The 23,264-nt window shown below is 38.5% G+C and overlaps 1 protein-coding gene across 1 annotated transcript in view; it reads left to right on the top strand.

The window, feature by feature from the left end:
* Nucleotides 1-306: 306 nt before the first annotated feature.
* LOC141443963 (putative fatty acyl-CoA reductase CG5065) overlaps nt 307-23,264 on the top strand; it is a 46,537-nt gene continuing 23,579 nt past the window's right edge. Inside the window, exon 1 of the mRNA XM_074109399.1 lies at nt 307-438. The gene's annotated coding sequence lies outside the window, so the exon portion shown is untranslated. The remainder of the gene's footprint in view (nt 439-23,264) is intronic.

Below are 23,264 nucleotides of genomic sequence, written 5' to 3' on the forward strand. Positions count from 1 at the left end.
GTTCTATCTAATTATAATATTAGTATGGATGGAAGTAAAAATGTTATGATTCACGGTACTAACGACCGACATCGCGCTGCAGTGTTAACACAAACTTCCCAACGCGGCCGCCAAAACGAGTCCATTCAAGAAAATCATTAGTATTCACGTGACGTTTAAAAGTAATAATGCCATATGAAAGTTAATTTATTTTTAAATAAAACGACTTAAATATTTTTTTACATTTATTTTAATAAATTAGATTTTGTATTAGGGTTAGGTAATATTGTCTGTGGTAATATTTAAACGCAAGTTGGTGCGCGGAGAACGCACCCAGCATACGAATGTGTAATTTTTGCGCACTTCTCATTTTGCCGCCACTTTACTCGACGACGTCGGACCAAAGAGTTCTGTGCTGGTTTTTTTTTATTGTTTTGTGCTGTGTTGTGTTATTCGCAGGTTGGTATTTTGTCATTTTCTTTTTGGTGAAGGGAATCTCTATTTATGAAAAAAAAACAACTGGATCGTTAAATGAATTTAATAATTAAAAGTGTAAAGGTTAAACACTTATGAAGACCACCTGTTGTATGTACCTAGTAGTGCACAGATTTATATGAGACTTAAGTTATTTTTAGGGTTCCGTACCTCGAAAAAAAGACGGAACCCTTATAGGATCACTTTGTTGTCCGTCCGTCCATCCGTCTGTCAAGACCCTTTTTCTCAGGAACGCGTGGAGGTATCGAGCTGAAATTGATATCGAATACTCATATCTGCGGTCCCTTGACGCCTTGAAAAAATCAAACTTTTAAGTCAACGCAATCAAAAGTTACAGTCATTAAACAACGTGATTCCATACAAATTGCCGTGCACTGAAAACCTATAGGGTACTTCCAGTTGTCCTAGAAACTTGAAATTTGGTGTGAAGGTAGTTATTATAACACAACTAACTAGAAAAGTCTGAAAATCTTGATTTTTTTATGTGTGACTGTAAATATCACTGACCAATATAATCTGAACCCACACTGCGTCCGTTTTGCTTAGGAGCAGAGCTCTGCTTACACTGGATTAATAAAATCACTCGGAAAAAGCAGGAAATATCTTCAAGACACGATTCCCGTTTACATACCTAAAAATGTGTACGGAACCCTCGGTGCGGGAGTCCGACTCGCACTTGCTCGGTTGTTTTCGAATATGAAACGTCGACTTATCTATACGGACACGTTACTAATAAGTACCACAGGTCATCTTCATTAGTAGATTATTGTCGTGGCCTGGAAGTAGGCAATTGCTGGCTGAGTATGAGTATTAAACGGACGAGCTTGCGAGTCCGTTTAACTAATACGAAGCCAGCAATTGCTATTCCAGCCGAGACTAATATAAAGCTTTTCTCAAAAATGGTGAATAATTCTGAAATAGAATAAATTTTTTCTCAAAATATATTGTAAAATTTAATTTTATTCCAATATTTTTCTTATGCTTTCCCGCCTTTTTTCATTAAAAATAAACTGCAGGAGTATTTTTCCACCGAAAACACCACAAGCTATTTCAGACCCAATAGAAAAAGTCCGGAGTTCCAACAAATTATCTGATACCGGCCATTAGACTTGGCTGTATACGACTTGTGCCAACAATTCCATGGCCTTTTTAATTTAAAAAAAAATGTGACTGATTGCAGGCGCGCTAATTCATTATTGTCGAGCTAGCGCGCCTGCAATCCTTTTAACTTTTTAATTTTTCGCTGACCATAAACTATGCACTTCACCTTCTGATATGTAAAGAATAATGTCAACTTTTACGGACATTTTTGAGAAAAAGTATTTTACCAATAAAAGTATATAGTGTATGTGAGTGTTATTATTGTTGTTTGAGTGAATTAATGTTTTTACGAAGTAATTAATGAATAATTAAATAGCTATAGCTACGTTTGTACCGAAAAACTACCCTCTTACTTGTAACCTGACGGTTAAAATTATTGAAATAATACGACTCCTTGCCGTCGGGTAATAACACAGGGCCTGATTCATTATCATTATTCTCTGATAAGCTCATTTTATTAGGGTTGCGGAGCCAAAATGGCAAAAACGGAACCCTTATTAGTTTCGTCAAGTCCCTCTGTCTGTCTGTCCGTCCGTATATCACAGGCATTTTACTCGAAAACTACAAGATGTATATCAATGAAATTTGGAGTACAGATGTCTTGTCAAAGCCGCTATTTAGTTTTGTAGTTAAATTACAAAAATAAATATTTATAGGGGGGGCACTCCATACACGTAACAGAAATTGTTTTTTTTTTTTAACTCGCGTCAACGTGTGGCACATAGTTCGACAGCTCTTTTGAAAAGATAGTAAGGTTTCTCAAAAACTATTTTGATTAAGTGAAGATTTCCGGAAATAATCGCTCCCAAAGTAGCAAAAAATGTGTCCCCCCTCTATCTTGTAAACCGTTTGTCCAAAAAATATGGAAAGGTAACGCTTAATAAATACTTTCAACGAAAAATTGGTTTCAACATGATCGGATATACCGTTTTTGACTTATTGCCGAAAAACTGCGCTCCTCAACAAAAGGACGTAAGTACCGTGAAGATACGCTCTTTTTCTGGTAATAGATATTAAGACTGTAGTAAGTGTTTTAATTGTGTTATAACGCACATAATATTACTTAATTTTTTTCGTAATCGCTACGGAACCCTATCTTGGGCGTGTCCGACACGCTCTTGGCCGGTTTTTTTTAATAGCCATTCGCCCCGCTTCGAGCGGCATGCAATATTCAATCAAAATCCGGCCAACATTTATCGGACACGCCCAGGATAGGGTTCCGGCCGATCCGAAAAAATACCGTAATTTTGGTAAGGGTTTTGTATTTTGTACGGATTTTCCTTAAATACTTAGGTAGTTACCTATCTTTTATAAGTTAGGCTGCTATTTAATTAATATAAAACTACTACTTAATAATTCTCAAGCAAACTTAGCCGTAATAGTGTGCTGGATATCCTGGCTGCAGCATCAGCTCATCCTGTTGCCACCACTGCATTGTATGTAGAAAACTGCTCGAAACGAATCCAAACACGATATATCTACTATGGTTTTATTAAGAGTGTACCTACTAGTGTTCTGGATATCCTGGCTGCAGCATCAGAACGAGAATTCCATAATCTTGCATAGTTATATGGCATACATTGGTGTTTCAAATTTTAGGTCCCATATATGTTTGAAAGTAAAGTAAATGCCCATTATGCGTCTAAGTTTCCTACCGCAGCGAACAAAAGAGCCGATGATCTTGAAACGGCTGAACTGATTTGGATAAAACATGTCTGAGAACCATCGCTAGAAAATCTGCTTTCAATTAAAATAAAACCGGTCCACCCGTTTAAGAGCTACGATGCCACAGACAGACAGACACACAGACATACAGACACACATAGTGGTTTTGCGTCGGGGGTTAAAAACAGCTGAATCGATTTTAATGAAAACTAGCTTAACACCACCGTAAGAAAACTCGCTTTCACGTAAAAATCGCATTTAATTGGTCCATCCGTTTGAGGGCTATGATGCCACAGACAGACGGACAGATAATGACGTCAAACTTTTAACACCTTCCCTTTTTGCGTCGGGGCTGTCTAACTTTTTACATTGGAACTGGGAAGTTGCCATGTGCGAGTCGGACTCGCGCACGAAGGGTTCCGTGCCGTTATACATTAGACATTAGCAAAAAAAACACGTTCGTTTTATAAATAAACACGTTTGATACATAAATGTATTTTCTTTCTTTTTTAAACGTATGAGTGGACTGTAATAAATAACTAAAAGCAAACGAAGAAATAATATGATGAAATTATAATATACTTGATAACACAACCACACAATACGACGCAATAATGACAAGTAACAGAAAAATATACAAAAAAATACAACAAAAAAGTATAAAACTCCAAGGAGTTTGCTACAATTTCTTTCTTTTTTATGGGAGCCCCCCCTTAAATATTTATTTTACGTATTTTAATTTAATATTTATTACTTATTAAAGTGAATAGGTATATGACTAAATATTCTATGAATATTCCAAGCGTCTACGATGCCGTTATTAATATCGAGCCAAAAGACGGCAAAAAAATCACGTTTGTTTTGTTGTATGGGAGCCCCCCTTAAATATTTATTTTATTCTGTTTTTAGCAGTTTTTAGTATTTGTTGTTATAGTGGCAACAGGAATATTTACATAATCTGTGAAAATTTCAACTATCACTGTTCATGAGATACAGCCTGGTGACAGACGGACGGACAGCGGAGTCTTAGTAATAGGGCCCCGTTTTTACCCTTTGGGTATGGAACCCTAAAAATCAGTCCTGTTTGGGAGATATGATGCCACAAACAGGCACACACATAGCGGTTAAACTTATAACCTGAATTTGCGTCGGTGGTCAAAATAGGTACCTGCCCGAGTTGAGACGGAGTTGTTTCGCGCTCGCTCACTCATTGTATCAGGAACTTATCAGACAATGGTGAAACGGGCCCTTGGTGTGTAAGACTTAGGTAGGTATTTACCTAGGTAGCCTAGATTAGAGCCTGGGAAGCTATTGTTTCCCGCGACATACTTGGGTGACATGTACAGGAAACGTCAAACACCTCGCGAGCACAGTATATTTATAAGCTAAAGCTAATTATAAGCTTTAGCTATATATACATATAGGGTGCGTCCCAAGTTATATAAAAACGTTAGATATAATTTCATATTATAAACGTTCATTATATATAATTACATTATGTATAACATGAAACACTATAATTTCATTAAGTACCACCATCTTGCTCGCTAATCCTGCCGTGAAGCAGCAGTGCTTGCACTGTTGTGTTTCGGCGTGGAGAGTAAGACAGCCGGTGAAATCACTGGCACTTGAGGTATCCCATCTTAGGCCTCAAGGTTGGCAACGCATCTGTAATGCTCCTGTTGTTGCAGGTGTTTATGGGCGGTGGTGATCTCTTACCATCAGGAGACCCACTTGCTCGTTTTCCATCCAGTCGAATTAAATAAAATGCTGTGTTAGTTTAATGCAGCCAAACAATAGTAGATTGTACAACAAGAGCATAAGACGAGCCATTTTACCCAAGACGTTCTTACGGCGAGGGTGGATAGACACGTCGAGGGGAAAATGGATTTAATGCTCGAGTTTTACACTCTGCTTTTCACTTCGATGGCGAGGAAATGAAATAGCAACAGTGAAAACAATTGTTCACTCACTACGTAAATTTTATTTTTCATGCATTACTATATAATTATATTTTTTTTAGTTTTAGTGATTTATTTTGATTGATTTGATTGATTTTTAGTTTTAAATAAATAAAAAAATGTATTAAAAAAATATAAAGAAACTTCTTTGTTTGTGGCTGTTGACACCTAATTACCTTGGTCTTAGACGAAGATTTTATTTTATGCGCTAGTGCATAAAAAGTCATTTTATGTCGCCTAGATCCAGCATAAACACCAACTTTACGAGCATGGGAAGTGAAAACTTTATTTTATACCAGGATATTATACGACATAGATGTAATACACTCCTAACTAAAATGAGAAACTAGTTTCAAGACACTAGAACTTCGTGTCTTGCCGTCCCTCTGGCGCTTATGTTATTTGATACAAGAGTGGGAGAGACGGTACGACACGAACTTCGATTTTCGAATTTTTTAGTAGCCCCCCCAGTAGTGATACTTCAAGACGACTTTCTTGGGATTAATAACCAACCACCTTAAAGAGCTGAAAACCCCCTGACATTGTCATTTAAAAGGTCAATTTCTCAAAAAGAGCTAAACCGATTTTTATCAAATATAGCTAAGAACCACCACTAGGAAACTTGCTTTCACCGAAAAAAATCGCATTGAAATCGGTCCATCCGTTTGAGAGCTACCATGCGACAGGTCCTAATTAGCATAGATGTATAGACTAGGATCCTGTATGAAATCAAGTAATGCTGAGTAGGAATTTTACCATTAATAGACTAAATATTACCTCAAGCTAGTACAAAAAGGACAGCCTATTCTTTTGAATTATAAGGCCGCATTCTTCATCTATATGTGTTTAAAAAAAACAAGCCAAGAGCGTGTCGAACTCGCCCAGGATAGGGTTCCCGTAGCCATTTCGAAAAAATCAAGTAATATTTATCTAAGGATTTCGTATTATGTACGGAATCTTCCAAGTTTAGGGATGTTTTATACTTTAGGCTGCTATTTACTCTTAAACTAAGTACTAATAATTCTCAAGTATTCTTAGCCGCTATAAATTTCCTTGTGAATTTGATATATTTACTACCATTCTGAATTTTCCACAATTTTCCACCCATCAGTTTAGATTTAAGAGGGGGGGGGGCAAGCGGCGTGCCAATCACGTGGGTGAGAGCTGTTATATGTAAGTTTGACGCCAATGCCTGTCTGTGGCATTGTGGCTATAAACAGATAGACCGACTTCGATACGGTTTTTTTACGTTACGGCTGAACCGATTTTGATAAAACATGTCTAAGAACAAAATAAACGCATTCAAATCGATCCACCCGTTTAAGAGCTACGGTTCCACAGACAGACTCACATAGCAAAACTTATAACACCCCTCTTTTTGCGTCGGGGGTTAATAACGGCAAAACAGATTTTTATCAAACAGCAAAAAACTCGGTATGAATTTTGCGTAAAAAAACCGCATCGAAATCGGTCTATCTGTTTATATCCACAATGCCACAGACAGGCATTGGCGTCAAACTTACATATAACAGCTCTCTTTTAGCGTCGGGGGTTAAAAGCGCGCAGTTCATGAACCAGCGCGTAGTCTGTTCTCCCTGCGCGATATTAAGTGTTTTAATACTCTACGACTCTACAGATGATCTCACGTTTGCGTTGTGTATATATGTCCGTATGAACACGTACGTAAACCTATCACGTACTATTGTACATATTGCCGTGTAATTAATTAATTATGACACAGCATGCTTAACCGAGAGATTAAAAAAAAATTATACGCGTCGACTTCAGAACCTCCTTCGTTTTTTCGTTGGTTAAGAAATAATTAAAACCACTTAAGGTTTCCGGGTATTTGACCTATGGAAAGATGATCCTAAAAACGCTGATAAAAACTTATGTAATAAATAGTTTATGCGTGAAACAGGATCCTTAGTCGTGTGGGTACTTCTATTGATCTCTCTATTCATTTGAAACATAGGTACCTACGATGCCAATGAGGGTGTTTCGTTTTGACAGGCGAAATATCGCTAGATGGCGTTAGTATCGTGAATTCGTGAGATCCGTTTGACGTTTTCAGTCTTGCTTGCTTGCGATTGGCTCATTTAGATATTTATCCAATCGCGAGCGCGACGCAAATGTCAAACGGACCTCACGATACTAACGCCATCTAGCGATATTTCGCCTCGAAACGAACACTGCGAAATGAGGGCTATCGTTTTTTGTCTCACTAGATGGCGCACTGTTGCGTGAGGTTTTTAAGTATGGCTTTCAAAGTCTGTTATTACGGGTGTGAAAACAAAGTTTAGATTCAAATCATATTTAATACGCCTTAAAACCGTACCATTAAAATATCGAGCATGCCACAGTGTTGCATAGTCCCCGTTTTGTTCGGAAAAAAGGGAGGACAAAGGTTTCCGAAAGACAAAACTGTCTCTAAACACAGACATTCATTGCCCCCGGAACGCATATTTGCCATAATTAATTTCAGATATTGCAAAATATTCATAAAATTATTCTAATTATAAATAAACCCGCGTAGCTCACCCAAAAACTATGAGATTTGACATTTCGGAGACCTCACGCTACACTAGCGCCCATACGCGATAGCCGATAGCTCATTAAACAAGAGCTTGTAATAACGTAACCAACAATAAGTTGTAAAACCCTCGCTTTTTACACTTCAAAGTTCAAGCACAAAAACTGATTTTGATGAACCATGTCTAAAGGGGCTCCTAGACGGGCCATATTTTCACTGCAATATGTGGCCGGCAACTATTGGTGTCCCTGTCTAACATGTGAGTAAGAGAGGGACACCAATAGTTGCCGGCCACAAATTGCAATTAAAATATGGCCCGTCTAGAAGCATCTTAAGAACAATCGCTAGAAATGAATCAGGGGATTTCGAATTAAAAAACCGCAGTCAAATCGGTCCACCTGTTTAAGAGCTACGGTGACACAGATAGACACACATAGCGGTCAAACTTAATAACACCCGTCTTTTTGCGTCGGGGGTTAAAAATGAATGGTAAACAGAAGTGATATTTATAAAATTCTAAATGTTATTATTACAAGCTTTTATTTAGTTTCACCTGTCCCGTTGTCTGTCTGTCTGTCTCTAATCAAATCTTGCAAGTTAAATTTGACCAACTTCCAGTAGTCAGAATGACTTGAAATTTGGAATACTTATGTAAATCGCGTGACAATATAATAATCTGGTACTGGCATCCTGGTAGTCCGGCCAGGATCGTCTCCGCAGGACGGAACTCTTCAACGGTTAATGGCATCGACTTGAAATTTGGTATGCAAATGTAGTTTGGGTGACAATGCAAGTACAGTGAACAAAAAGTACAGTCAGCAAAAAAGCTTGTATTTAAAATGTTTTTTTTGTATGGTTAGGTTATTTTTAACAAGCTTTTCTTTAACTTGCCCTGTTTATTTATTTATTTGATAGTTTGTTTGGGTCAAATTTTGGAAGCTAAATTACCTACCCACTTCCAGTGGTCCGATTAACTTTAAATTTGGCATACTTATGTAAATCTGGTGACGATACAATAAAAATTAACTTTTCACTTCTCATGCTCGTAAAGTTCGTGTTTATGCTGTATCTAGGCGACATAAAGTGACTTTTTATGCTCTAGTGCATAAAATAAAATCTTCCTCTAATACCAACTCAAGACCAAGGTAATCAGGTGTCAACAGCAACAAACAAAAAAGTTTCTATATATTTTAAAAATATTTTGAATTAATATAAAACTAAAAGTCAATCAAATCAGTCATAATAAATCAGTAAAATTAAAATAATCTATATAAATAAAAATGAATCGTAAAATGTGTTGCTAAGCGCAAAACTCGAGAACGGCTGGACCAATTCAGCTATTTTTTTTTTTCATATCATCGTTAAAGTCTGGGGAAGGTTTTTATGAAGAGAAAAACTGGAAAAATTGCTGGGAAAAAGAAAATGCGAGTATGGAAGTGCGGTAATTAATGCATCACCTGTGGGTTTTAGTAAAATGCGGAGTGATGCGAATGTTTGCTACTCAATTTTATTTAGGCGTTTTGTTTTATTAATCCCCCTTATTTTGCATTTGCATGCTTGCTTGCTTGGCTGGAAGATGTTTGGACCTATAGTGTCTGAAATAGGGACGTTTTCTTCCATTTTTTTTCGTACACTACTTTTTTGGTTTAAAGTGGAACGAAGATTGCCGAGTAAATGAGTTTTATGACGAGTACCTTAATACTACCTACTAAATAATAACAAAAACAAATTTAAATGAACTAAAATAATTTCCTTGCTCACCCGCGACCTTACGAGTGTAGTGTGGTGGTGGTGATGGATGGGTTTGTGTGATTTGTGTGTGTTCTTACAGTGTGGAGGTGGAGGAACTGCATGAACACGCATATTTTGCATAAGCTTAGCTATCGTAAGGTCGCGGGTGAGCAAGGAAATTATTTTAGTTCATTGATATGGACCTCCGCAAAGTAACGCCTGATTCAATAAATTATTTAAAAACAAATTTGTTTACGTTCCTCAATTTACATTGACTGGTTGATTTATTTTGTGTTTTGATTTAATCTATTTATACTCATGCCACCGCATCCGCGGACCGGGAGACGAGCTGTCGGTAGGCCTCCAACAAGATGGAGCGACGACTTGGATGCGGAAAGCACAAGACCGGTCTGAGTGGAGAGCCTTGGGGGAGGCCTATGTCCAGCAGTGGACGTCTTTCGGCTGACATGATGACTCATGCCACCTATAAGACGAGGGCGAAGCAATTTGGGTCGAAGAACTCGAAATGCTACAAACCAAGCTAATTATCAGAGTAATCGAACAGCCCAGCAACGTCAAGAGCGAAATGAAATTGAAAGGATTCGGATAGCACAAACCCGTGCAGAGCGTAATGAGCTGAATGCAGCTAATAATGTTGTAAGTTTCAATCGAGCTGCTTTAAATTACAATGTTACAATTGACTACAGTGCCTAGCAATGCGTTGCTATTGGATCTATGAACTCAGTTTGCCCACATTGTAAGGCATTGAAGTACAAAAATGAAGCCGCTGGATTGTGTTGCGCAAATGGCAAAGTGAAATTAATACCATTGGTGAAATTAATATATATATTATATATATTTAAAGTACCCAAAAAAATCTGTTCTGATATATTAGGTAGTGAAAATTAATAATTTCATCATATGCGGCATCATCACCAGAATTTAATTATAACAGATAAGTTTTCTACATCATTATATTTAGTGTAGATAGCCTAGATTTCTGTAGACTTGCTTGCTTCCATGCTCGCTTGCATGCTTGCTTGCTTGCTTGCATACTCGCTTGCTTGCTTTCTTGCATGCTTGCTTGCATGCCAGCTTGCATGCTTGCTTGCTTGCTTGCATACTCGCTTGCTTGCTTTCTTGCATGCTGGCTTGCATGCTTGCTAGCATGCAAGCTTGGTTACACGCTTCCATGTTCGCTAGCGTGCATGCTTGCTTGCATTCTTGCATGCTTGCTTGCATGCTTGGTTACATGCTTCCATGTTCGCTAGCGTGCATGCTTTCTTGCATGCTTGCTTGCATGCATGCTTGGTAACATGCCTCCATGTTCGCTAGCGTGCATGCTTGCTTGCATGCTTGCTTGCCTGCTTGCATGCTTGGTAACATGCCTCCATGTTCGCTAGCGTGCATGCTTGCTTGCATGCTTGCTTGCATTCTTGCATGCCTGCTTGCATGATTGGTTACATGCTTCCATGTTCGCTAGCGTGCATGCTTGCTTGCATGCATGCTTGGTTACATACTTCCATATTCGCTAGCGTGCATGCTTTCTTGCATGCTTGCATGCCTGCTTCCAAGCTTGCTTGCATTCTTGCATGCCTGCTTGCATGATTGGTTACATGCTTCCATGTTCGCTAGCGTGCATGCTTGCTTGCATGCTTGCTTGCATGCATGCTTGGTTACATGCTTCCATGTTCGCTAGCGTGCATGCTTGCTTGGTTACATGCTTCCATGTTCGCTAGCGTGCATGCTTTCTTGCATGCTTGCATGCCTGCTTCCAAGCTTGCTTGCATGCATGCTTGGTAACATGCCTCCATGTTCGCTAGCGTGCATGCTTGCTTGCATGCTTGCTTGCATGCTTGCTTGCATGCTTGCTTGCATGCTTGCTTGAATACATGCTTCATTGCGTGCTCGCTTGCATGCATTGTTACTTGCATACATACTTGCTTGCATACTTGGTTGCATGCTTGCTTGCATGCTCGCATGCGTGCATGGTTACTTGCATACTGGCTTGCATGCATGCTTGCTCCCTCGCTTGCGTGCTCGCATTGATTCCTCACTATAAAAAAAGTACATGGCTAATAAGGTAACACAATATAAATTGATTTTAAGGCAGAACGAAGTTTGCGGGGTCAGCTAGTTGAATTATTATAATAATGCATAAAAAATTAAAGGTACATAGAAAGTGAATCATTGTTTCCACTGTTGCTATTTCATTTCCTCGCCATCGAAGTGAAAAGCAGAGTGTAAAACTCGAGCATTAAACACATTTTCCCGTCGACGTGTCTAGCCACAGGCTATATGAACGCCTCGGGTAAAATGGCCCGTTTTATGCTCTTGTTGTACAATCTACTATTATACTTAACAAAAAACCTTATTTACCCAGGTACGTTGCATTGTCATAGCAGTGCTGCAGCGTTGGCTCACATTCTCTTATGTAATGAATGCATTCCAATATTCCGAACGCAAGAAGTTGTTTTTATTCGGAGCAACCCAATTTACGAGTGGGTACTACAAGATTGCAAGATTCTTTTGATTGTTGTAACAATTTTACGTTTTTACCCGACTACTCGAAGGAGGATTATGTTTTTCGACCATATGTATGTATGTACCTATGTATGTTTCTCTTACTTAAGTCCCCCTATCTTAGGTGTCTTTTTTAAACCCGACGCATAAAAGGGTGTTATAAGTTTGACCGCTATGTGTGTCTGTCTGTGGCACCGTAGCTCTTAAACAGATGGACTGATTTAAATGCGGTTTCTAGGGTTCCGGAGCCAAAATGGCAAAAACGGAACCCTTATAGTTTCGCCATCTCTGTCTGTCCGTCCGTCCGCGGCTTTGCTCAGGGACTATCGATGCTAGAAAGCTGTAATTTTGCACAGATATATGTGTAAACTATGCCGACAAAATGGTAAGCCATCAAAAACATTAATGTGGAATGAGAGCCAAGTCTAATATTAATATGCCCCGTGTTGACGCCGACAATAGAATTGAGATCTATGTTCCTGGCGCCAAGTTATTTTGCTTGGAATGTATGCAAGTTCAAGACTTCACTTGGCTAGTTTTTACCAATAACCCAAATTTTTAAAAGTAACATGCTACCAATGTGAAAGTTTATGTTCGTGTGTGTGTGTGTGTGTGTGACGATAAAATGGCTGGACGAATTTGGATGAAATTTGGTACCTATGTACACAGATAGTTGAACATCTGGAATAACACATAGGCTACTCTTAATCCCGATATTCCTAAATAGCAACCGCTGGGCTTAGGGTCATTAATATGGTATAGGTACCTGGTTGTTTTAAATGTAACGTCAACGAAAACCAGGATGTCATTTTCGGGAATTCCCATGTGTAGTGGGCGATCTTTGGGCGGAGAGAGCGGGAGACAATTCCAAGCAAACGAACGACACTTACATTAACCAGGTGTATATTTACCTTCAACGAGTGAGTTTTCAAATTAAATTATTCACTTTCGCCAAGGGTCCGTCAGAGTCCAATAGGACGTCAATCAAACACCTTAGCCAATTGAGGAATGATCTCTTAAAGGTCCATCTCCGTCAGTTTCCTGGAAGGAACGCAGTCGGTACGCAGTTATTGATCGCTACTTAACCTCTACAAATACAGCATTACATGTGGTAGGTCATGAAGCCAGGAAAAATCTTAATAGCGCGATCTACGTTTGCCTCTTGGGCTTGACATCTAGCGTATAACAGTTTAACTAAAAATAATTACAAACTATGATGAGTCAAAGGTAAAAGATATCAACCAGTATGGTTTTTTTAATAACATGTAACATGATTAGCTCTCTTATGGTCTCAAAATATTGGCAAAACAGAACTACTAACGCTATCTATCGGTGGGTGACAGTCACTGTTTTGAAGGTAAGCAAAATTAACAAATTATCATGAGATGCTATAAACATCAGCTGTAGCCTTGTTAAATGTTCAAATGCACAATATTTACTTTAGTTAACAATCATTCATGTTTGTGCCTTGCGAAAACTGGGGTTGCCAACGCCCTCTAGTTGACTCAATAGTGAAACTACATTTCATGAAAATAATATCTTATGTTTGGGCTTTGAAACAGTTGGAGTTACTTGTAAAAAGTCTCAACTACTATGACACACATCAAATGTTATGACTATCGCCGCCAGATAACATTTTGTCGTACATTTTGTATTCTGTTTAAAGCGTCCACTAGCGCCATCTAGGTCACCGTGGTGGACATAATCGAAAAATGTTCTTATAACTAATTATTAATGCTACACATGGAAATTTTGTTTGTTACTTCTTTAGAATGGCTGCACGGATTTCTATGGAATTTGGAATGTAGGTAGCTAAACATCTGGAATAGGTAATATATAGTACATACCTACGCTTCTGGAATAATGCAGCTAATGTACTAAGTATAATATAATAAATTTTTCACCTCAGCACCTCAAACAGGCAGGTTTTGCTATGAGAAATCAGTGAGCAAAATCGCATTTTGCTCACTCCGTGAGACAAAGTTACTTTTTAATTATTTTTTTAAATGCTGAGTAACAGTGTTGGGTCTACTTACTGAATTCCAAATATTTGAACTTTACTTTGATCTGTCATTTCACTTCAACACGAGAAGATCGAGAGATAGGATCAAATGTGTTGATTACAATCTTAAATATTTTTTTTGATATTAAAAATATATCGATAGATACCTAATAAATTACATGACAACGAAGTATTTCCAAAATGTAAATTTTCCCGATTTTTTAATAAAGTATGCAAACTCGTTGCACGAAAGCCGCTTGTCTTGTTTTTTTTTATAAAATAATTCCGTATACTGCCTCTACAGTTGGAATAAATATTTGTTAAATTGAATGAATTTTTAACAAATCTATTTGTGTTTATGTAATAGAAATCTTAATAAAATTCATATTTAAAGGTCTAATAACATTTATAATAAATTATACGTTTATTGTTCAACCTTTTTAATGACCCCAAGATGAGGCTGTTTGCAGTATTAAAAAATAAGTCTGACATTACCTACACAGGCTACTAAGAGATACTAATTCAAAATAATAAAGCATTTTAATTTAATCCTTCCAGAATCTGAATGAAGTTTATTTTATTTTTATAAGTTTTGTTTTTATTCATATCTAGCACAAGAAGTATGAGATTTGTATTGTATCTACTGGACACTTTTTTATGGTTTGAAATGTGATTATTATATTTGTTTCTTAATAAACGGATTATATTAAAAAAAATGTGTTTGTTTTGTAAACAGGTAGTTATATGTGTTTTTATTATTAAGTTACATTTAAATGATGTTCTAGCTGCTGAGGTGAAAAATTGTAGGTGTCACACGAGACCAACGTTTTTTTGCATGTCGTGTATTTGAATCCCTTGCTGCTCTTAGGATTCTAACCTAGAATCACTCGCTCACGCTCGTGATTCAATTATAAAATCCTTCGCTTACTCGGGATTCAAAATCAACACTCGCAACAAAAAACAACTTTGCTCTCTTGTTGCACAAATAACTATTGTTTCTTTAATTAAATGCACTTATACAATTTTTGTATTTATATAAATATTGATACTTTTATTTGCATCACTCTTTTTATGATGTGTACACATAGTTTGAATTGTAAATGATCTCTTGCCTTAATTATTCTCATTACTGTACCGCATGTTTACAATTTGTTTTGTGTGTCAAAGTTATGATTTTCGCGTGCAAAGCCGCGGGTAAACCCTAGTTGTTTATAGTGCATTGCCATTGACCTCCGCAAAGTAACGCCTGATTAATAGATGGTGTCAATGATAGAGGTGGGGATGTATCTATAAGCTGCTTACATTCTTATATTGGTCATTGACATGCAAAGTTTATTAAAGCTTGCAGACGACTTACGCAACGCTGTGTTACCATGCGTGCAAAATAAATAAAAAAAATATGCATTGAAAAGAGTCTACAGCTTGTGAATTGTTTGTAGCATCCTGAAATGGGCCACTGAACGCGGGAAAAACGATTGTCAATTTTCAGTTTGTAAAAAAAATAAAAATACAAACATTGGAACATAGAACCTCCTCCTTTTTTGAAGTCTGGCCCGAGTCGATTGCCTCAGGAACTGTTATGCGTTTCTTTATTATTAACTACCTAGGCTTTCCTAAGTTCCTATGAATTGATGTGATAGGCATTGACATTACTATGATTTCAGTGACCGCGTGCCGTATTGAGGCGTATTGTTTTGGTTTTATTGACCACAGTAGTGGACTTTAGTTAGTTCTCCAAAATAGTTTCATTCACTGTCCGAATCCAAGTAGTTAGCACACCTTGATCATGTCCAGTCCAATCCAGATCCCGGATCTCTAAATCTTATCTTTCGACACATTGTATAGTTGCAACTGCTCCAGGGCTTTTGTCTATCTCTTTCTCTCCAATCCGAAGGAATGCGATCCCAGTCAAAGTCAAAATATCTTTATTCAGTTTAGGCTATACAAGCACTTGTGAATGTCAAAAAAAGCTCTACCACCGGTGCAGAAAAACCTAATTGAGAAGAATCCGGCAAGAAACTCAACGAGGTATATTTTTTTTAAACAGGTTTACAATATTATTAAATGATATTTATACATCACAAGTACTTAACACAACTTTATTTTTAACACAGTAGGTTCGCTATTTGAAGGGATCGCTAATGCGGATCGGAATTATTTCCAAAAATCCCTGTCCATGACTTCTTGACAATAGATCTGAATTTTGTATCCGTTTCATTGGTAATATTTTTTGGAATTTTATTATAAATAACCTAACCATAAAAAACCATTTTTAATAGGCACAAGTTTTTTTTGCTGACTGCACTATTTGTTGACCGTACTTGCATTGTCACCCAAACTACATTTGCACGCCAAATTTCAAGTCGATGCTATTAACCGTTGAAGAGTTCCGTCCTGCGAAAACTATCCTGGCTGGACTACCAGGATATCACTAGGTACTTAATATAATAATATTGTCACGCGATTTACATAAGTATTCCAAATTTCAAGTCAATCTGACTACTGGAAGTTGGTCAAATTTAACTTGCAAGATTTGATGACAGACAGACAGACAACGGAACAGGTGGAACTAAACTTGTAAAAGTGGCAGCCGTAACCTTGTGTTTACAGATTGTGCCCGCTTCTGACCTTTACGGTACTTTCGATATACGCACGGTTACAACATGATCGGCCCTTGCGATGTTATTGTAATGGTGCTCAATAAGACCCCATTATTGTATAGTCGGCGAAGTAATACAACTAGACATACAAATATATTAAAATAACATTATGTACAGAAGAATTAATATCATGGATGTCGGTGATATATATAGCTAAAAAATAAATAGCTAAAATAAGAATTACTTTTAGAAAAAAATATGTGTCAGCAATGGCGAACATCTGTAACCACACTTGAAATTCAATATCATTCCATCCATCCCAGACTACATACGTCCCACTGCTGGGTACAGGCCTTCTCTCAGATCGAGAGGGCTTGGGCCGTAGTTCCCACGCGGGCCCAGTGCAGATTGGGAATTTCACACACACCATTGAATTGCTTCGCAGGTTGTGCAGGTTTCCTCACGATGTTTTTCTTCACCGTAAAGCTTGTGGTAAATTTCAAATGTAATTCCGCACATGAATTTCGAAAAACTCACACGTGCGAGCCGGCGTTCGAACCCACGATCCTCTGCTTGAGAGGCGATAGGTTAAACTACTAGGCCATCATTTGTGCATCTTAATTATAAGGTTTTCTATATCTTTGATTCTTTCTGGTTGACTTGCAACATATAAGATAAGTATATAATATTTCAAAATAGCGTCCACAAAAAATAAAATGCAAACCGAAAATAGGCAAAAAGATATTAGACCAAACAAGGTAGGTACAAACTGGTATAATTAATTGAAACTACCGCGGGAATTTGATACAATCCCGGAATTTTAATAGACTTGCTGGATCTAATAATGATTTACGGTTGTACGTACCTTCTTTTGCCTAACAACTTTTTGCCTATTTTCGGTTTACCTAATTTTAGATAAACTAATATTACTCAACCTAATGTCTCATTTTACCTAATTTCCATTTTAGTGAAAGCCATTTTGTATACCTACAACTTTCATAACTTTGCTTCGCCTAATTTTTTATTGACCTAGTTTTTATTTTGTTTTAACTTATTTCGTATACTGCTTGACTGAAATAATTATTTTTCGTCTAACATTATACGTCTAACATAAATTCGGTTATGGCTTTTCGCCGGCCGCTACCGTGGCACGCTCGCTACGTATATCCGACCAGTAATCGGGATCCGGCCTATCCGGCCACAATTTTACTATTCGGTCGAATACCGGATAGCTGCGTACTATCCGGGCGGATACTTACCGGATAGTAAAAATCTTATAATTATGATTAAAAACTGATACTTATTTATGTATTTACAGATTATGTATTAACATTAGTTTATTAATTAACATAATTTGTAAATTCGAAAAAGGACATAAGTATAAGCTTTTTGCCCTGACGAAATTATACAGTACGGAAGCAAATAACGCGCTTTATTTCGTTATTCGGCTAAGTAATGATTAGTTAAAATAAGAATCGACAAAGGTTTTAAATAAAATAATATTCGACAAAACAAGAGTTATGAAAATGATCATTTAGGAAAAATTTAAATTCGATTAAATAATAATTATGAATAATGAAATTATACAAATGACCTTAGATAAACAATTCACTATAGTAAAAGTTGTTAGACATACTGAAATTAGGCAAAAAAAATTTAGACAAGTCAAGGAAATATCTACCAATGATTTACGCGTGTGAAGCCTTAAGTATAGTATGTTAATATACATCGGCTGACTGTATGTGTGTGCTTGTTGCTTCGATCCCCGTCTCACGAACAAACGTACCTAGGTACTTGCTATAAAAGCGCAAATCATGATCTATTGCATGCGCTGTGTGACGCAACGCGTTGCGTCTGAAGGCCAGCGTTACCGCGCGTGGCGTTGCCCAAATTATGTAAGTAATTTAAAAAAAACGATTAGTGGTCCCCCGACACCGACGACGCATAGATAAAAAAAATATTATTAGGTACTTATACGAAATTAACTTAGGCTAATTTTGCGGGAAATCAGCATAGTCCCCGCGGGATAGGGCTAAACGAATTCTTCGCAGATGAAGTCGCGGGCAACAGCTAGGTAGTGCATAATTGTTTTTTACTTTTTAGTAATCTTTTTTAGCGGCGTTTTTTAATCAGGCGTTTTTTTATTTTTGCTGGCGTTGTTTTGTGTCGGGGTTTTTTTCATTCAGTTGATCATTTTACAATTTAAGCTACCTTTGAACATAAATATTTAGGTACCTATCTACACAGTAGTAGAGGATCGTGGGTTCAAGCCCCGGCTCGCACCTTGAGTTTTTCAAAATGCATATGCGAAATTACATTTAAAATTTGCCACGAATTTAACGGTGAAGGACAATATGTATGTACGTACATATGTATATGCATATGTCGGCGGCCGATCGTAAAATCCGCCAGATCACGAAATTCCTAGGCATATCGTAAAATGCCGCCATTTCATGATATGCCTAAAAGTTGGCCAGGCACATCACGATGTGCCTGAGAAACAACACGGCAGATCGATTAGAGCAACGCATTTGTCGATATTCCTAGATCTATACCGCGCACGTCGTGATTTGACGAAATAAATAAAAATTTCAGTACGACGAGCGAAGCGAGGAGTGGTCAGTGTGAATTGTGACTTTGTGCGGCTTGTGCGCAAAAGGAACTGCTACCAGAAAAAGGGGGTTAGGTTAGGTTAGAGCTGCGGCCCCTGCACAAAAGGAACTGCTACTAAAGAAATTTTTTAACAAAAAAGTAAAACCGACTCCAAAAAAATAAAAAAATAATAAAAAATGGAACCGACTACAAAACCCTTGAAAATATTTTTCTAGGTAAGTAGGTACGTACTAGCTCGAAGTCGGTGACTCAGCACGAGCCAGCAGGAGTGGGACAATTCACAATAGTCGTCTACCTCACCTACATACTATGAGTTTCAATCCCTCTTGCTGGGTCGTGCTGAGTCACCGACTTCGAGCTAGTACGTACCTACTTACCTAGAAAAATATTTTCAAGGGTTTTGTAGTCGGTTCCATTTTTTATTATTTTTTTATATTTTTGGAGTCGGTTTTACTTTTTTGTTAAAAATTTTCTTTATTTCTCACTTTTTAGTGATTCGTAGCCAAAGAACATCTCACAACTATTCCATTAAGCCCAAACACGACTTAGTTACGTTGTTTTATAACAGAGTTCCGTCGCCTACCTTCTGGCTTCAGCATCAGATCAGTTCGAAAGAATCATTAACTTAAAGCTTCTTCTTAGTCGCTTATCTAGGTAAGTATATTAATCATGATAATTTAAATTTAACCCGTGAAATACTTGTTATTGATAGTAGTAGTTCCGTTGGTCAAATGCAAGAGCAAATGCACGAGTTACTGCTAAATATATCCAAATTACCATAGGTGTCCCTACAATATTTGAAGAGTTCCCTCGATTTCCTTAAGATCCGATCATCAGATCCTAATTTGCTGCTTATGGGACCTAATTGAAAGCATTCCTAGACGAACTCAAAAAATTTTTTTCAAATCGGTTCATAAATGACGGAGTTCTGAGGTAACAAACATTAAAAAAAAAAAAAAAAAAAAATACAACCGAATTGATAACCTCCTCCTTTTTTTGAAGTCGGTTAAAAAGTAGCAGAGGATTATAACTGAGATAGGCGCACGAGCCGAGCGAGCGAAGCAAGCGTGCCGCGGCAGCGGCCGGCGAAGTGCCAGAACCGATATGGCAGCGTTTCATGATATGGCTAGGAATTTCATGATTTGCCGTTAAACGGTGAGCTTTGAACGATATGGCGGATGTCCTTTAGCAAATTCATGAAATGGGAAGTTAACTTTACTTAAAACCGGCCAAGAGCGTGTCGTGTAAGGGTACTGGCTACTCCCTACTTGGATCTCTGATGGGGTGGTTCTTTGGGTGCCTAAGGACTGGTATGACGCTTTGGAATCAAACAAGCAATAAATTGACTTACATACGCGTATATTCTTTAGCCACAAATGCACACACACACACGAATCCGATGGCACCGTAAGCGAACGCGGACAATAGGTAACAGCCGAGGGCAGAGCGGGGACAGAGTCCGGCAGGCGATAAATGAAGAAGAGCGGAGCAGGCAGGCGACAGGTCACGGAGTAAAGGTCGAGCAGACATGCAGGCGTGGGAGGACAGTCACCACGCTGGCGGCCAAGTTAACCAGGAGCCCTTGCGAGGCCGGGCTGTTCGGGACGGGCTTCTCACCCCCAGGTTGTCCGGGTCTCGGAGGTGCGACTCTTTGAGCTGCTCGCGCGCCTTTTCTCACGCCTCGTGAAGATCCAGCTCTCTGTCGAGGGGCAGCCAACCGTCCGTTCCGTTGTCCTCGCCCCCGGGAAAATGGCCGAGTCCTTCTCGCGCGTCCGTCACTATCTCACTCCTTCGGTATTGCCTTGTCTCTTTCGGGTGGCGTCACTTTCTTTCTCTTTCCCGCGCGCGCTCTGTACCTTCGCGCTTTCTCTTTTGGTCTCGGGTGCGCGCGACCGTGTCGCCCTTAGGCGTGTGCGGCGGTGTCTTGTGCGCTGGTCTGCTTGTTGCTGCGCCAGTCATGGATGCTCAGCTGGCTGGTTCCGAGGCGGTGGGCTAGGTGGCGCTAACGCTGAATCTTAACTACTACAGTCGGTCGGACACGCCCAAAATAGGGTTCCGTAGCCATTACGAAAAAATTAAGTATTAATATTTTTCGAAGTATTTCGTATTTTATACGGAATCTTCCAAGTTTAGGTATATTTTATACCTTAGGCTGCTATTTATTCTTAGGGACGATTTTTCAATCCTCAGATAAACGGTCGAATAATTAGTTAACAGAGCAGTGTTACTTAATTATTAAGTATTAATCGCATTACATACACATGTCACGTAACCTCACTGGTATTCATGAAGCTACGTTTCAAAAATTACTAAGCCTGAGGCTTACAATAAATGATCACTCTATGGAATCAGGTTGGAATAATTTAACCAAATTACAGAGGCACAACAATAGCGTGTTTTAAACAAGCCAGCGCCATCTATGAGCACAATAACGAACATACTTAAAGGAGAAAAACATCCTATTTGTTTTTCTTAATGTACCATCAGCCTAATTATTTATTTGTTTGACATTTGGAGACCTTATACATCTCCATCTCTTTATTTTCAACCGACTTCAAAAAAGGAGGAGGTTCTCAATTCGGGTGTATGTTTTTTTTTGTATGTTTGTAACGCGATAGCTCCGCCAGTTGTGGGCCGAATTTCAAAATTCTTTTGAACATGAAACTACCGCGAGACTCACTCGTATTAAATGATATTGTAACGGACAACTCACGTCTTGAACCGAGTTGAGCTCGACATGTTTCGGGCTATTTCGTAGCCCTTCTTCTCAGGAGCACGCGACTCGGCGGCTGCCGCAACACGCACACTACTCGCCTCACAATTGGCGGAGCTATCGCGTAACAAACAGCATACAAAAAAAAAACATACACCCGAATTGAAAACCTCCTCCTTTTTTGAAGTCGGTTGAAAATAAAGAGATGGAGATGTATAAGGTCTCCAAATGTCAAACAAATAAATAGTTTGACTGATGATACATTGTAAGAAAAACCAATAGGATGTTTTTCTCCTTTAAGTATGTTCGTTATTATGCTCATAGATGGCGCTGGCTTGTTTAAAACACGCTATTGTTGTGCCTCTGTAATTTGGTTACATTATTCCAACCTGTTTCAATTTCCACAAATCAAAATTCTTACTCATACGATACGTGAGCAATTTTTGAGACGTAACTTCATGAATACCAGTGAGGTTACGTGACATGTGTATGTAAATGTAATGCGATTAATATCACAAATGTAATATCACACAACCGTGTAATGACGTATTACACATCACTCGGAAGATACAAACATCACTGTGCTGTGCGATAGGTATTCTATTATTTCGCTCGCGTGCGACAGACACCTCTCCTGTCCATAGCCTGAGCCATATCTACCTCAGCCTCAGCGCAACGGAGTGACGGAACGGAAAGCGATGGGAGTTGTAATGAATGTAATGAAATGAGTAGACTGCTCGCTGCGGGCGGGGCTACCACGTAACTCGAAAAACGAAGTTCGTATCGCACCATCCCTTTCACTCGCGTGTTAAATAACCTAAGCGTCAGCGGGACGGCAACACGCGAAGTTCGAGTTTCGCTGCGATGCTAGCTCACATCGGTTACGTGCGGGAGTTCTCAGAATGAGGGCTATCGTTTTTTGTCTCACTAGATGGCGCACTGTTGCGTGAGGTTTTTAAGTATGGCTTTCAAAGTCTGTTATTACGGGCGTAAAAACAAATTTTAGATTAAAATCATATTTAATACACCTTAAAACCATACCATAAAAATATCGAGCATGCCACAGTGTTGCATAGTCCCCGTTTTGTTCGGAAAAAAGGGAGGACAAAGGTTTCCGAAAGACAAAACTGTCTCAAAACAGACATTCATTGCCCCGGAACGCATATTTGCCATAATGAATTTCATATATTGCAAAATATTCACAAAATTATTCTAATTATAAATAAACCCGCGTAGCTCACCCTAAAACTATGAGATTTGACATTTCGGAGACCTCACGCTACACTAGCGCCTCTAGTGGCGAATTCATACACGATAGCCCTCATTGTTCGTTCGAGCAAAACGGGAC

Source organism: Choristoneura fumiferana, chromosome 28 (genome assembly GCF_025370935.1).
Source record: "Choristoneura fumiferana chromosome 28, NRCan_CFum_1, whole genome shotgun sequence".
NCBI lineage: Eukaryota > Metazoa > Arthropoda > Insecta > Lepidoptera > Tortricidae > Choristoneura > Choristoneura fumiferana.